The 14,966-nt window shown below is 37.6% G+C and overlaps 1 protein-coding gene across 2 annotated transcripts in view; it reads left to right on the plus strand.

Annotated features, from left to right (window-relative positions):
* The first annotated feature begins 12,701 nt into the window (after positions 1–12,701).
* Positions 12,702–14,966, plus strand: part of LOC150081571 (RYamide receptor-like) — a 138,497-nt gene continuing 136,232 nt past the window's right edge. For both annotated transcript variants that reach the window (XM_090379412.1, XM_090379415.1), the window contains exon 1: positions 12,702–12,885. The gene's annotated coding sequence lies outside the window, so the exon portion shown is untranslated. The remainder of the gene's footprint in view (positions 12,886–14,966) is intronic.

The following is a 14,966-nucleotide window of genomic DNA, read 5'->3' on the forward strand; positions in this document are numbered from 1 at the left end:
AGATAAAAACTGAAAACGAGCCAGCATATAAATATTGCTGGAATCAACTGTAACGTGTTTCAAATGTCCCCATTTTAATGTCACAGTTCATACACCAATGCTAACGAAATAACTGGTCACTAAACGAAAATGAACTAAATTTCTAAATATTTAAAGAAGAATAAGTTCATTATTATAAGTTTTTTATTATAATGGCAACATAGCAGACCTTTATGTGCAAGGCATCCACAAAGGAAGTCCACGATCGCAGAACTTCAATCTTCTATTAGAAAAAACACTTTATAACAAGCACAAACACAAGTGAACAACCGAAAGTAAAGTCCTTCCATTCCACAGTTCACAACATGATGGTGCATTGCTGAGATATTCTTTTGCCATTATAAGGGGCATGAAATCTAAAATTTTAGAATGAACTCCAGTACCTCCTACAAGTCACATTTAGTAAAGGTCTAAAGTGTTCAATCAGCCAATTTACCTTTACATTTTAGCGCTCTTTTGCAAAGACCAATGGGCGTGCTCATATAAATGATTGCAACAAGAAAGAGAAAATTGTTGGCAAAAATAATGTCATCTTCCAATATGAACTGTTTACAAACATAATTTGAAATGTGCAGAAACGTTGTTGTAAGCTTTTAGGCACTTCAGCGACTTAGACCACGTAGGTCTTTAAAAACTGCGTGTGTCATACGGTCGATTTGCCAATTTCCTGGATGAAAAACTCCAGTTTCCCAGAGGGAAACCATACTACTCTCGTCTGAGACCGACTAACTCGGCCACGTTATGAAAAAGACCACAAAATTCCTAAAAAAAAGGAGGAGGAGGGAATAAAAGACAAGGAAGAAGGGAAATATAAACGTATTTACCCTAAAAATTGATCATCCACGTAATGGAATTCTCATTAAGGATTCGAATTGCACTGATTTCTCTTTCCCGTGCCAACGCAATCATACGGTAAGCCATCTTAACCGACATTTTTCCTCGAACAAACTTTCGAAACTGAAACAAATCTTCCCCTACATTTAAATGAAAAGATACCGGAAATTCCCAGCAGTGCCTCCAGTAGTTCACCTCATTCGTCTCATAGTTCATCCTTCCCTGCATGCATTATCGGAGAACAAAGATTTTTATTCACGTTTATCTCGGAATGTTCTGTTTACATAAATAATAAAAAATCTGTCGTATTCCATGCATATTTCATCGAAAACGAAACCTCACTCGAAAAAATCGATACCTTTCGGAAGCGTGAATCAGAAACACATTTAAGGAAGAAACGTTTTTTACCTGCATTTCGTAACACGAATTTGGGTAAAGATTCATACGGTTTCCTTACCATAATACAGATCTCGATTTCTTATTAAAGAAACATAATTTTTCCCTACATTCTGTTACTTAAGAAACGTTTTAAAATCTTAGAAGTCTCTTACATTTTACGAGTGTATCACACACACGATAACACCTCTCAATCGACACAGAAAAAGGAAATAATCTGAGCAGAAACATTACTGAAAATGTTCGCCAGGTGGTGTTTGTTCCTTAATCATATTATGGATTAAAGACAGGCGCAAAAGGTGCAACAGGTCGCAGCCTAAGCATGTGATGCAGCATATAAAATTGCTTAATTCAGAGGTGACCGAATCGTTCGTGTGGTAAATGACGCAGTAGACTTTTCATCTCTTCTAGATGGAGTGAGGTGTTCATTACATCACAGCTGCTGACCCGCAAAGTTGTTCTCCGAATAGTTTCATATACGAGTGGAGATTCCGATTTTCCCAAATACATCGCACAACTCCGCGTCTCTGTAATCCAGTAGCTATCACCAACGGATATAAGAAATTGGACACCGTAGCACACAGCGTGGAAGAAAATGATAAACGACTTTAACCGCGTCATTTATCTGTCTGCAGTGTGGTGAGTGGTCGTAAAGAAGAACTTCATTTTCAAGGGGTATAATATCTGAAATAAAGTACTCCAATAAACAGTCTCTTTCGAGTTTCTTTTCCATCGATTTACTTATATATAATTGAGTTTCTTTTTTCGTCAACCACATCTGTCGTCTGACTGGTTACCAGTCCATCTCATTTTGCGAAGGAAACTTGGGAATATCTAACGAAGTTCTGGAAATAAAAAATAAATAAATAAAATAAAAATTGAACATATTCACGTATTGGTCCAGCTCCCATCTACAGTGGCGAACAAAAAAAAAAAAAACTGCATCATCTTAAAAAAATAGCATTTGTAGAGAAACGTATAAGATATTGTTTGATTACAGTCATTTTGCGTCAGATAACGCTTCTATTGCATCAGACAGTAATTGCAAGGTATTGCATCACTCTATAAATACGGCTTTGGAAGGGTATACACGCTCATTAACATCCTGTTTTGCGGGGGTGTAAGCATGGCTCCATATGTTTAAGTTGACACCAAGAAAAAAAAGTGTAGCTGTTGCTCTGTCCCAGGAAGGACTTTCTACGCGTGCTCGCGCTGATAAAATAGGCTGTCAACAGTATCCCGGGTGCTGAAATTAAAGCGTGGAACCGGTGATGTGAACAAAAGACCGTAAGAGAGTGACTACGCCTTCCCACGATCGATATTTGAAACAGCTATGCCTTCGTAATCATCATGCTAGTGCTCCTGATCTAATACTGGACTTTGAGATGGCCTCTGGTGTTGAAACAAGTGCACGAACTATTCAAAGACGGCTTTCGGAATGTGGTATGCATGCCTATCGACTGAAGAAGAAGAAGCCTTTGTTGACCCAACAAATGAGGATGAAACGATTTACTTGGGCTAAAACGCACGTTTCATGGACCAAAGAGCAATGGGACACTGTCATCTTTTCTGACGAATCGAAATTCAACCTGCATGGCTCAGATGGGAAGCGATATGTCAGAAGACGAAAATCGGAGGCATACCATCCTGACTGCATAACACCGACTGTAAAAAGTTCACCGCCGGTTAGATGGTCTGGGGATGTATAACAAGGAAAGGCGAATTAAGTTTATTAACGGAACGATAAATGAAGAAACCTACTCTGCTGTCTTCGAGGAGTGCCTGCCTGAAACCCGTTATTAGGGATCATTACACAGAGGTCCAAAACCGCATTTTTCAACAGGACTCAACACCTTACCACACAGCCAAATTGGTAATGTTTTTTTTTGTCCGTCACTGTATATAATGAGCTTAAAATGTATATGATATGGAAGTCCTTAAATCGGTATTTATCAAAGTGAGGGTACATCCTTCTCCCCAAATAAAGAAAGAATTGTGCCCTCTGAAGGCACAATTCTTTCTTTATTTGGGGAGAAGGGACCTTGAGATAATCCAACCTATAATTACCGTTCTCAAATTATGGTGCCTCCGCCGAAAATACTGTTCCTATGTAAGAGGTCTGCAAAGAAACCTAATTCTTGTCAATTTTTTTAATTCCTGGGAGTCCAGTAAATCCCAAGGATAAAAGCACCAAAAGCCGGAAGACTTCGTCCTATTTTAATAGGATGAACAACCTTAAAAGGTGAGTTTGGACATCGGTCAAACTCATTTTCATAGAGTCATTAATAAGAGATCGACCACCACGAATATTCTCAATATGTTATTCAAGTTCCAGCACACGCTGAACGCAAAAAAAGCCAAATGTATGTCATATACATCCATTTGGCTTTATATCCCTAGACAAGGTTCGCATTCGATAAGGTTGAAGAGACTTGACTTGACTCCCAGTTCTACTTACAATCCATTTTAAAAGAGCTAAAGAGGGGCGCTTTTATATGAAAAAATAAGCCACCGAAATATTTTCACGTCTATTTAATTTATAGACATCTTATAGCCATTCACCAAGAACATAAACTGGATTTCATCGTATCAAGAGGTATACCACAAAGCATATCTATTGATACGATGATCTGCTTGATACAATGAAAAGATTGATCTCCCCTTTTACCACAAGTGGAGGTCCTCTCGCCGATCCTCTTCGCAATGGCATTAAAGCGATTTCTCTGCTTCCACTCTGGGTTTGTCTCTTATGCTGATGACAAAGTGGTCAGGGACATCCAGACACATCCCGGTAGTAAACAATGATGCAGCACAGCTGCTATCCAGCTTGGAATATGGTGTAGAAGTAAACTGTAAGAAAACAGAGCAGAAGACCTTCATTATAATGATGTCAGTGTACATCGATGGTGAGATGGAACCTGGATTTAATTCGGGATGAGAATATCATATCCCAGCAACACTTCGCTGTTAGAAGGGCAAAGGCCTATGGCAATGTAGATCACCAGACCAGGAATTAGTACGATTCTTAAATACTAAGCTCACTAAACTTACTGCCTTCGTGGTATATGCTTCTGCGGTTTGTTTATCGGCACTTCTTTCCCACCTAAATATTTCTACGGCCTGTAATATTAGATCCAGTGGTGATTTAATAACCACCGGCGAACCTTTCACAGTTTCAAGATCAATCCTATATGCCCACTTGGAAGTGCACTGTGCCTGACGTGAGGAAGGTGCTCGTAGTTCGCATCATGCCGAACCGCAGGTATATTTGAGTATTTCCAATACAACTGAGAAGCAGATTCCAGCAAGACTATATTTTATTTATAATTAACCCATATGTATAAATTAACTAACAAGGGGTTTAATGTGTGACTAAGTTGAATTTTAGGTCAATAAACATGTATATGGATCTAAATTAATGAACAAGACGATTCTGGTGTCATCCACTGAACCGTTTATAAAATTCCACATTTATTTGTACGACTAATTTATCTTATTTGCATTTGGTTGGGATTTTGAAGACGGGAAAAAAACGTGAAGATGGTGAATCCTCAATGAATGGTCTTATAAAAACAAACATGGTAAAAACCAGCAAATGCGAAGTATTTATATTTATTTTAGACTTGAGTACAACTGTAAATGGTGAGGAACCTACTCAGTGAGTTGTTTAAGCGTTCTTGATTTAGACAGCCAAAAACTAATAAATTAGTACGTCATCCGGAAATAAAACACGCTGAAATCTCGTGGTTTCTTCATAAAAGTCACTACGCTTCCATCTCAAGTTCTACTTTCTACCTTCCAAGTGTATTAAAAAAAACTGAGAGATTTGCTGAGTTTATGCTCCTCTCAGCAATTGACTATTACGACAATTATTATAGATTAAACTATCGTAATAATAATAACATAATATTCAACTATTATGAGTGAAACCAGTGAGCAACAATTTAAAAAATCGGCTTTCAAGTGATACAGTATCCCTACAACATATTTATGAGGACCTTAATGAGTAATTTGTCTGAAAAAATATAAGAATCTCCTTGTCTTTCAAGTTAATCAAGTCCTGATACACGAGGACAGAATAATGCTCTTTTAATAGACTACTCTGAGAGAACGCTTACAGTTTTGGATAAAGTACCATGGAGGTTAGTAAAGCTGAAGATCTTTTTAATGATACTGGGAGCTTCAATAAATTTGTATTCAAAATCCTATCGAATTAGAGTGACGAAGAATAAAATATTCAAGGAATTAATCGAATTGGTCCATCCTTTTTCCGATTATGTAGTTGTGTTATACTGCTGATAAAGTTTACTTGGTAAACCAGTTTAAGGCAAGCTTAATGAGGAAGGAAAGAAAAAAAAAAAAAGAGTATATAATTACAGAAATATAGGAAGTTGTGTAATGAAGTAGGAAACTCAAAATATCCTGAATAAAATTCAGGCAGAAGTGGCCTCAAGAAGCCAAAAAAGAATCTGGATTATAGAGTAAGAAGAACTGGATAAACGGGAAATTTTAATTTTGCACGATGCACTTGGCTAGCTTTTAAGACTGCTCAGGATGATTTGTAATAAACAGTCAAAATAAAATAAATAAAATACAAGCTGCACAATAGGGGGTGGATTGGAATGGTTGGATGTCAGTTATATTGTGCCATATAAGAGGTAGCTTCCATCAAGTTTTCTTGCTTCTCAGACGATGCATTTTCCACCCATAATTCTAAAAAACAAGAAATGAATTGCGGGTTTTCAAACCTTGTGACACAAGAAAGCGTCATTCACTGTACACACCCTTGTACACAGTTCGTTTTTAACGCGAAGTAATAACTGCCTCTTTCAAAGTTAGTGGTGAAGAACGAAACATGAATGTACTTTCTTTTCAACAGGTGGAGCTTATAACTAATTCTTCATAACAAAAACAAAAAAAAAACTTTATATTACGTTTCTTATAACAGCAGCGAGATCTGTTGAGGAATTCGCAATTACGTAAATGATGTAATTCGCATGTAGAGGACATCATATAAAAGAAGAAAAGTAGACTTCTTAAAGTACTGGTTATCTAGAGAATGGCGATTAGCAGTTTAAACGACTACTCCTGTGTATACACCCCTTCGCTTCCAAGGTGACCCTAAAACTGAGACTACTTAAAATCTAGAAATAGTTTTTAGGCTACTGTAAAATGTTGATCTTACAAATTAAAATAGAAATATTTGTTTTGCTAAAATAAATCCAGGAAGGGCGATGGAAAATGAGAATTAGTATTAATTCCCGAGTATTAAGTTAAAGATAGTAAGTGTTAAGATTGGATATTTAGTTTTAATGTAAATAAGGTTAAAATTTGAAGAAACACTGGATTTAGGAATGGGCAGTTTTAGGCGTGGGAATTAAAATAGTGGCTAAAGGTAAACAAGTAATTTAAATAATACAAGAGAAGAAATAGAGACATCGCAATTACTAAGAAAGAGGGTGCCATTTGAGAAGAGGCGTGAAAGGATTGCTAAGGTCAAGAACAATATCACCGTGAAACGGGATTACGAAGCGTCTCTTTTGATCTAAGCAACCGTTAGAAAGTAAACAGGAAATTAGTGGACGTCCAGTGTTCGCATCAAAACGAAACGGCATCAAGGTGACTGATATTTGGAAAGTTGGCCATATTTAGCAGAGAAGGTGTGAACACGAAATTGGGTGTTTTGGAGGTGACCGGCAACATGAAAGGGCCATACTAACATGTGAAAAAAATAAGAAATTTCTAGAGAAGGGTCGGTTTGTACGCTAGGGAGACAGATGGGTTGAGTTGTTTTAGCAAATAGGAAGGAATGAAAAAAGTTAAACAGTATGGGGATTGGTTGCAGATTTTTTGGTGGTCTGAGTTCACATCTCGTAGCAGAAGATGAAGAAAAAAAAAACATGAGAAAAAAGAAAGCCTTGTCCGGCTTCAGAGGGCAGTGATAGGCAGTGAAGGCGGTAGTTAAGTTTAAAGATAAATGAGTCAAGAAGAGAAAGAAAACCTGGTTCGGCGTCGGAAGGCAGTGTGCCCAAGAAATGAAAGAAAACCTGTCTGCCATGAAGGAAGCCTGAACGCAAGGAAATTGGAAGTAGCGACCATTCCGGAACGTAAATCTGTGCCTGTTTTTTTCTCGAATCCTGAACTCATAACCTAGCTCTGAAATAACGTAAGGGTAGTAAAGAGGAATGAGTAAGATGGTAACTTAGAGAGTAATTAAGGTGGAATGAGTGATTTGTAGTAAATATTACTGATGTAAGAGGATACCAGTTTTAATATATTCCATGGGTTAAAAGCTAAGAGATCTAACCAAGTAATAAGAGTTGAAATGTGTTTTACTGATGACAGTGATAAAAATTGGTAATGGCAGAGAATGATTGAGTAATCATCGAGGCGTCAAATTAAGTAAAATCCAACTGATACGAACTGATGTTAATAATTTGTAAATTGGGAATAGTTGATGAGAGATAGTGTTTTGTACTGTAGTATGGTTCAAATATATGGAAATTGGTATCATTTTATGTAATTATTTGTGTTTTTTTTTTAATTTAAATGCTGTATACAATATTCATTAAAGGTTGTAAATGTTTTGTAAATAAATGTGTCTTTAAATGTTCTGCTAACACCCATTTTACCACCCTAAAATACAAAGTTTTCTGTGAATTGAAGTCAGATTTGCATAATGTGAGTGTGACTGTGACTTCAGTAGTATGGAAGTGAATTGCAGTTAATCACATTTTTATAAATCCCCCCCCCCACACACACACTACCATATCATCCTGAGAAGAACGTCTAATATCGGCGAATACCCAACTATTTTACTAAAAGCTCACAATTCATTATTTCACCAAACTCTGTCTTCTTCGATTTACTTACAGCAACATCAAAGCATCGCAAACGTTTGTGTCCATAACAGTGTTTGAAGTCAAGGCTATACGTCTGGTACATCCACCTCAATTATTTATTACACCACTTTTCAATGGCCAGGTGTTATAAAAGCAAACCCTACTTCCAAAACCTTGAAAGGAATCCCAGGTCAATTTAGAAAACCAGCAAACGTGATCACTCGCTTCCAAAGCTCATGCGTTTCGTTGACATGCCAAATTCAGTTCCTTAAGATCAACAACTCAAAGCCTCCGTAATGTAAAATCTCTCTCACGCGCGCGCACACACACACACCTTTTCCCTATTTGTGTCCACAGTGATTACGTTTCAAGGCTACTGAGCTATGCTTCCAGAGATAATGGAAATACATAAAGCATTTCTTTCATTGGGAATTTTTCGGCAACTTTCTCCGCTCTGCAACACTTCTGTCACTTCCACTTCTCTGTACAGACATTTCACGCTCTGCTAAAAGCAATTTTGCCATAATGACGAAAAGAAATACGTTTCAACTGGTCTCACGCCACTCGGAGAGATTTTTGCTTGTCTGCTCTTATTTCATTATTGTTATTTGGTTTCTTTATTTTTATTTTCTCGATATTCTTCAGCTTAACTATCGAATTTTAATGCTGCGCATGCCCCAGCCAGATATGCAGAGCTCAATAGCCAGGCAGAAATATGCGGTGAAAGCTGAACTCGATCGCATCAATAATTTGGCTTCATCAGCATTTGGTAGCGGACGCCGATGCGCATGGAAGTTAGGAAATTGCCTTTATTGAATCAGTCTTAAAAACTCGCGAAAATTACGTTAATACAGACTAATTTCAGGGTCCTTGTCAACTTTTATACCATCAGATACCTACACACCCACCGATGAAAAGCCAAATAGCCCTGAAACGGTGTCGGTATCCACTGAGAATAAGTAACAATAGTCTTCTGTATTGGGGAAAAGTTAGTTATTCGAAGTATAATCGAATAGGCAACTCGTTGCGAAGGCATTCAGAAAACGAGACGTAATCAGACGATGCCACTGCAATAACGTCGGTTAATTTATCGGTATTAGACATCTTGCATTTTAACTAACTTATATTTTTGTAAATTTTCCCGCAGTCTAAGGCTTTAGCCGTGAATTTTTATTAAGTATTCTTTTATGAACATTAGAATCCCCAACAGCAACCACGTTAATTTAAAAGCGAACAGATTGTTACTGTACGCATAAAACGCGGATCATTAGAGAGGATTAATATGGAGTATCGCTGTTTCTAATTATTTTTAGAATTGAAGCTCTTTGCTATTGAAGGTACAACCACAGAACTATTTATTTCAGAAGCGTTCAAGACAGCAGGACCTTTATTGTTATTTGATACTTAACGGTCTGGAGAAACTATGGATGTCTCTGTGAGAGTAAAAACAGAAAAACCAGCCTTAAACATGATTATCCGGATAACTAGAAAACAATACAAACAAACTGAGAAGACGATACATGCAATGTAACATCTACTAACAAAGAAAACAGGCACTATTTGTTTAATATTTTAGGATACACCAAAGGATACACGAAAATAATTTCGTGTATCCTTTGGTGGGTTTGTCTGTTTTCTGGACGATAAATCCAAGTTTCTGGGGTGAGGAAAAACCTTGCTATCCTGGCCTAGGACCGACTAACTCAGCAAAAGAGTGAAAAAAATAGCCCATAAAAGTTCATCACGTCATTGGCGGGATTCAAACCTGGGCCTTCTCAATCCAGTCTGAGGAGGACGGTGATTACAACCACTGTGCTACCTACCCGCGTGGACTCTGGTGGAATAGGAAGATCCGGTTGCATGTGCCTTTTTGATCTTTTATGAAGAACGTTTATTTGAAATAATTAACTTTATTCTTCAGAATTGTTTTTGCAAGTAATATGGATTAGTGACATTATCAAAACTGAAGCCTTCTCGCAATGGGTCGCAATTTCTCAGTCTGGCCATAATAACTGCAAAGAATCATTCCCGAATATTGAAATTCTGGAGTTATTCGTGTTTTCGAAAACCTCATGCAAATCAATGAAGCCGAGAAAGTTCGTTTAAATTCCTATATACATCTACAGGTTCATCGGCAGAAATCCAAATGCATTGTGGTCCAATATCACGACGAATTTAGTGAATGATACGTCATAAACAGCATTAAGATCATTTATTCTCAAGAGAGATTCATCTGGAACATTTTGATTTATACAATTTTCTCCTCAAAAAATCATTGGAAACGTGGATTGCTTATATTATTTAAAAGGGATATTGTTATTTATTAAGGTAGGACACAGACTCTTGGAAAAGTTTACTGTCTTCTTCCACAACTTTCATCCATGGCTTGGTTAGGAGTGACTCATCGGGCAACTTTTCTTTCGTTTTTCTACCACAATGTGCGATGTCGTTTTCACGTGTTGATCGATATTTCTTTACGTTATTTTGCAGCAACAACTGAAGTTTCGCTCACCAATTTTCACGCAAACTCATTGTCCAGTGCTCTCGCAAATGGTTAATTAAATGCAGCGCATGGAAAAAACTGACTTCAAACGTCAGAAGCAATCGACTGAACTATAAACACGCTTGGATAGACAATAACGTGTCAGGCGACATTTATCTTGGCACTCCACCCTTCTCAGATCAAGATTGAATGCATATTTTCAATAAATTGCTGGAGAGGTGAGATTTATCGGCGATATGGATTCAATCTCGATACTTTTTTGATCAGCCGTCGTATTCCATTTTTCCATATGCCCTCTGCGTAAATTATAAATTTTTCATATTTCCCATCTCCTCTAGAAAAGTGCAAAGAAGCTTAATTTAATTTAATTTTCAAAATGCTTTTGTTTCTTCCCACGAAATCAACAACTGAATAATTTGTTCTTTTTCTCATAGGAAATTCTTCACCCACTTTAGAACTCCTCTCTCTTTTTCTCATCTATTTTCTTTAGAGACGAGTTCTCAGAGAAACGTGACTACAGTGGAAGAACTCACTGTCCAAGTCTGTGATATTCATTTGAGTTGAAAAGTTTATCTTTTCAGGTTTTCCTAACTCCATAACTACATTTCTAGTGACAGACATTTCTGGACACTTCGTATTTCCTTCGAACAACATTCATTAATATGTCTAAACCAAGAAATTAAAACCTGTCCATCATCCACCACCTCTTAGGCTATATTTCCACCTAATTTCATGCCAATGATGAAAAACTCTATTTTAAGGAAGAAACAAACATGCTACCCTCGCCTGAGACCGACTAACTCAACCACGTTGTGAAAAAGCCCTATAAAAATTCCTCCCATCATCGAAGGGACTCGAACTCAAGTCTCTTCCACCCGGTGTGGGGAGGACGGCGATCCTACCAACTGCGTTACCCACGAGGACACACCATACTGAGCCATCGCCTATTATGTCTGTACAAATGTGTGTATATAGGCCAATTTGCATGCTCGGGCTGAAAAACCCGGAATAACTCACGGGGACCTCTGTTCACTCCACCTGAAATCGGATAACTATAGTTTCGACTGAAAAGAACTGTAAAATTCCTTCATTCTTCCACGGGACTCGAACCTAGACCTCTCCCAAGAGCGACAAGTGATGAAACCAATATACTGTAACAGAGGACATTATTTGCAGTCATACACTGCAGATTAATTAGTATATTACTGATTTAAACTGAATCATTTAACGAGCATGATTCCAACTATTGGCTGATTTTTATTATTTTAAGTATAAAAGCATCATCTAACCAATTATCAATCCCACAACCTTTGTCAACAGCCAGCGCGAGGTTAATCCCACTTTTGAGGGCTTTTATTAGTAATTAATCCCCAAATACTAAATATGTTCCAGAATGCACACCCCTCGGGTCGATCCTCTTGGTTTATATTAGACTTCTCCTCCTTCTCCTCTGGCTTTTCTTAAATATTTCAATTTAAGAAATTAAATTCGAGATTTCATTTAAAACAAAATTATTAAAATCGTAATAAATATTATTAATATCTGATTAATAACGTATCTAATTAACAATATTTTATTATTTGAATTTCATCAGTAAGTACCGTATATTTCATTACACCGCCACCTGACACTTTAGCGCGTTCACCCAGAAAACGTCCTGTTGTTAAAATATGCGAGATTACGAAAGAGAGAGAGAGAGAGAGAAGAACAGATTACAAAAGGCAAACTCACAAGTACACAAAATCACGCTCAACTGCTAAAACCAAACCCCTTTTGAAATCTTATTAAAAATCTTACAGTGCGGACACCAACATCTCGGCTGTCTTTCGACAAACCGCGGTTTCGTAAGCGTTCAGAAACATCTGGGTAATGCGTGACCACACCAGTCCCAATACAGGACACCCCCAGTTTAGTGCGCCTTCCTTCCTTCGCGGTACACAAAGGCATCTGTGTTCCATTCGAGATCACTCTCTTGCGCGAGCTCGGTTATCAGGTCCTGGCCGCGCACACGTGCCTACCATGCCTCGCTTACGTAGTATTTGGTAGTGGAGCTGCGCTGGTCGCCGGCCGTGAATATGTGCGTGAGTGTGTGTGTGTGCGCACGCAGTTTTCTCGCGAACATCGTTAAATCGCTAGCTGTGGTAAAGATGAACAGATATCAGTCAGAATCTTGAAATACGTGAAAGCGCCCGCATTTCTCTGGATGGTGTAGGGAGCTAAAGCATTGACGGTTCACCCATCATCGTAATGGGAGTCTATCATTACTCAATGGTAAGTGTTTCTATTGCGTGATTTGTTGTAGTGTGCCTTTTAAGTGTCACGCGCTGATGGAAATATCCCTTATGACCAACTGTTAGGATTTAACGAGATCGCATTACACTAACCAGACTTCTTCAGCATCTGTTTGTGTTATAACCTCAGCCCATCCCTCCCTCACTTACGTTATCCCAATTATACGCGAATTTCTACAAAAAAAAGTTGAAAATTACTATGGCAATAACAACGTCTAAGTACGATGCCAAGTTTAAAATACAAGTTTGGGACACTCCGCATCAGCGAAAACATCCACCTCACCAAGCTGGGAGGTGACATCAGAATGCCGAAGGCAGCAGCGTGGTGTCGGCAATTCCAAAGTACAAAAGCTAATTACCTTGAAGCAAATGAATTCAGAAAGTGTTTCATTATTTGCAATTGAAAGTGGTAAAAAAAATTGTAATCCGCGTTTCAATAGTCTAATGCAAACCACAAACATCTAACTGGTAAGGTGATAAAAAAATTATTGACTCGTGTTTCTAATGCAAACAGAAACATCCAATTGTTAACTGTTGGTACAACTGCATTTCTAATTTCTCATTGGTGTTGTGTTTCGGCGAGAATTACAATTATTTTAAATGCTAAACAGTGCGTTAGTGTTCCTTTATAACGCTTTTACCGACTTCAAGAAAGTATTGCTCGGGGTGTTTGCTGCTCGCACTTTAAAAATCTGTCCTTAAACAAACGGAGCATTTAAATACACAAAGACTTCCATTTTTTTTCTCTCTTCATTTAATTAAAGTCCCAGATTGTCTCTGTGTTTAGTGTAATCAATTTATGGCATTAAAAAAGTTTAACTTAAGACGAAGATTAATAACGTATTTAAAATAAGTTTTGTATGGGGTATTAATAGGCTTTAATACGAGGATTATTGATCTCGTCATGGAAGTAAACTATAGAAACATATAGATGTAAACGTGATCCATCCATCCTTTGAATCCTATATCTATACCTGGGAATCTTTCCCAAGAAAGACTAATTATTGGCCAGGTACAGAAAATAATTCAATATTACTCAATATTGTAAGAGATATGAGAAATCTCATCAGAATCGAGCTCGCAATTTAAGTGGTCTTGATCACTTTACCACAGCCACGATCACATTTCTGTTATTAATGGAATTCAGGTTTTACACATTATAGACATATTTTTGCAGAGTTAAAAAAAACTATATATGTATCTGACTTCACTGATAATCTCTCAACTTCAGACAAAACAAAAAATCATGTATACTCCAATTCTGTGAGAACATTCCAGATTTGCAGTGGGTTGTTTTCGTTGTAGGGTTTTATGTAAGGTGCTCCGAGTATATTGTCTGTAAACTGAGTGTGTTCTGAGGTTGATTTTCTATTTGCTGGACGAAAAACCCGCGTTCCCGGGAGAAAAAACCAAAACCACGTTACCCTCGCTCGAGACCGACTAACTGGGCCACGTTGTGTAAAAAGCCCGTAAAAATTCCTCACGTCATCGATAGGACTCGAACTGAGGGCTTTTCCACCCGGTGTGGGGATGACCGCGATCCTACCAACTGTGCTACCCACGAGGGGCTTGTAGTGGGCAATTATGACAATGATTTGTTCACTGACGTGTGATTTTAACATAGCGCCATTATGTTCGATCTCTCCAAGGGTAACCGATATAATTTTTGATTCCTGCTTGTATGAATCATTGCAAGAGCTTAAAATTTCGTTAACTTTAATAATTCCCCGGATCAACTGTAAGTTCGTTATGAAACTCATCTTGGTCAGTATGAAGTATAAAGTGGAAAACATCTGGGCAATTATAATTAAATTATTCGTTTTATACAATCATGATCGCCATATACAGATCACAGGAGTTTACAACTATAATTATCCACTGTCAGAATTGCATATTTCTGGAAACTTGCAGATTTAAACGAGCTAAGTGCAGAACTTTGTACATGCACTGACCACTCGTCTACCGCTAGACATTTACTTAAGCTATAAAAACTGAAACAAAATAGATTTTAATTTTCCAGTTGCACAGTTAAGTATAATTCCTGTAGAATTTCCATACTAA

The sequence above is a fragment of the Mastigoproctus giganteus genome, chromosome 8, assembly GCF_048544385.1.
Source record: "Mastigoproctus giganteus isolate SK-2022 chromosome 8, ASM4854438v1, whole genome shotgun sequence".
NCBI lineage: Eukaryota > Metazoa > Arthropoda > Arachnida > Uropygi > Thelyphonidae > Mastigoproctus > Mastigoproctus giganteus.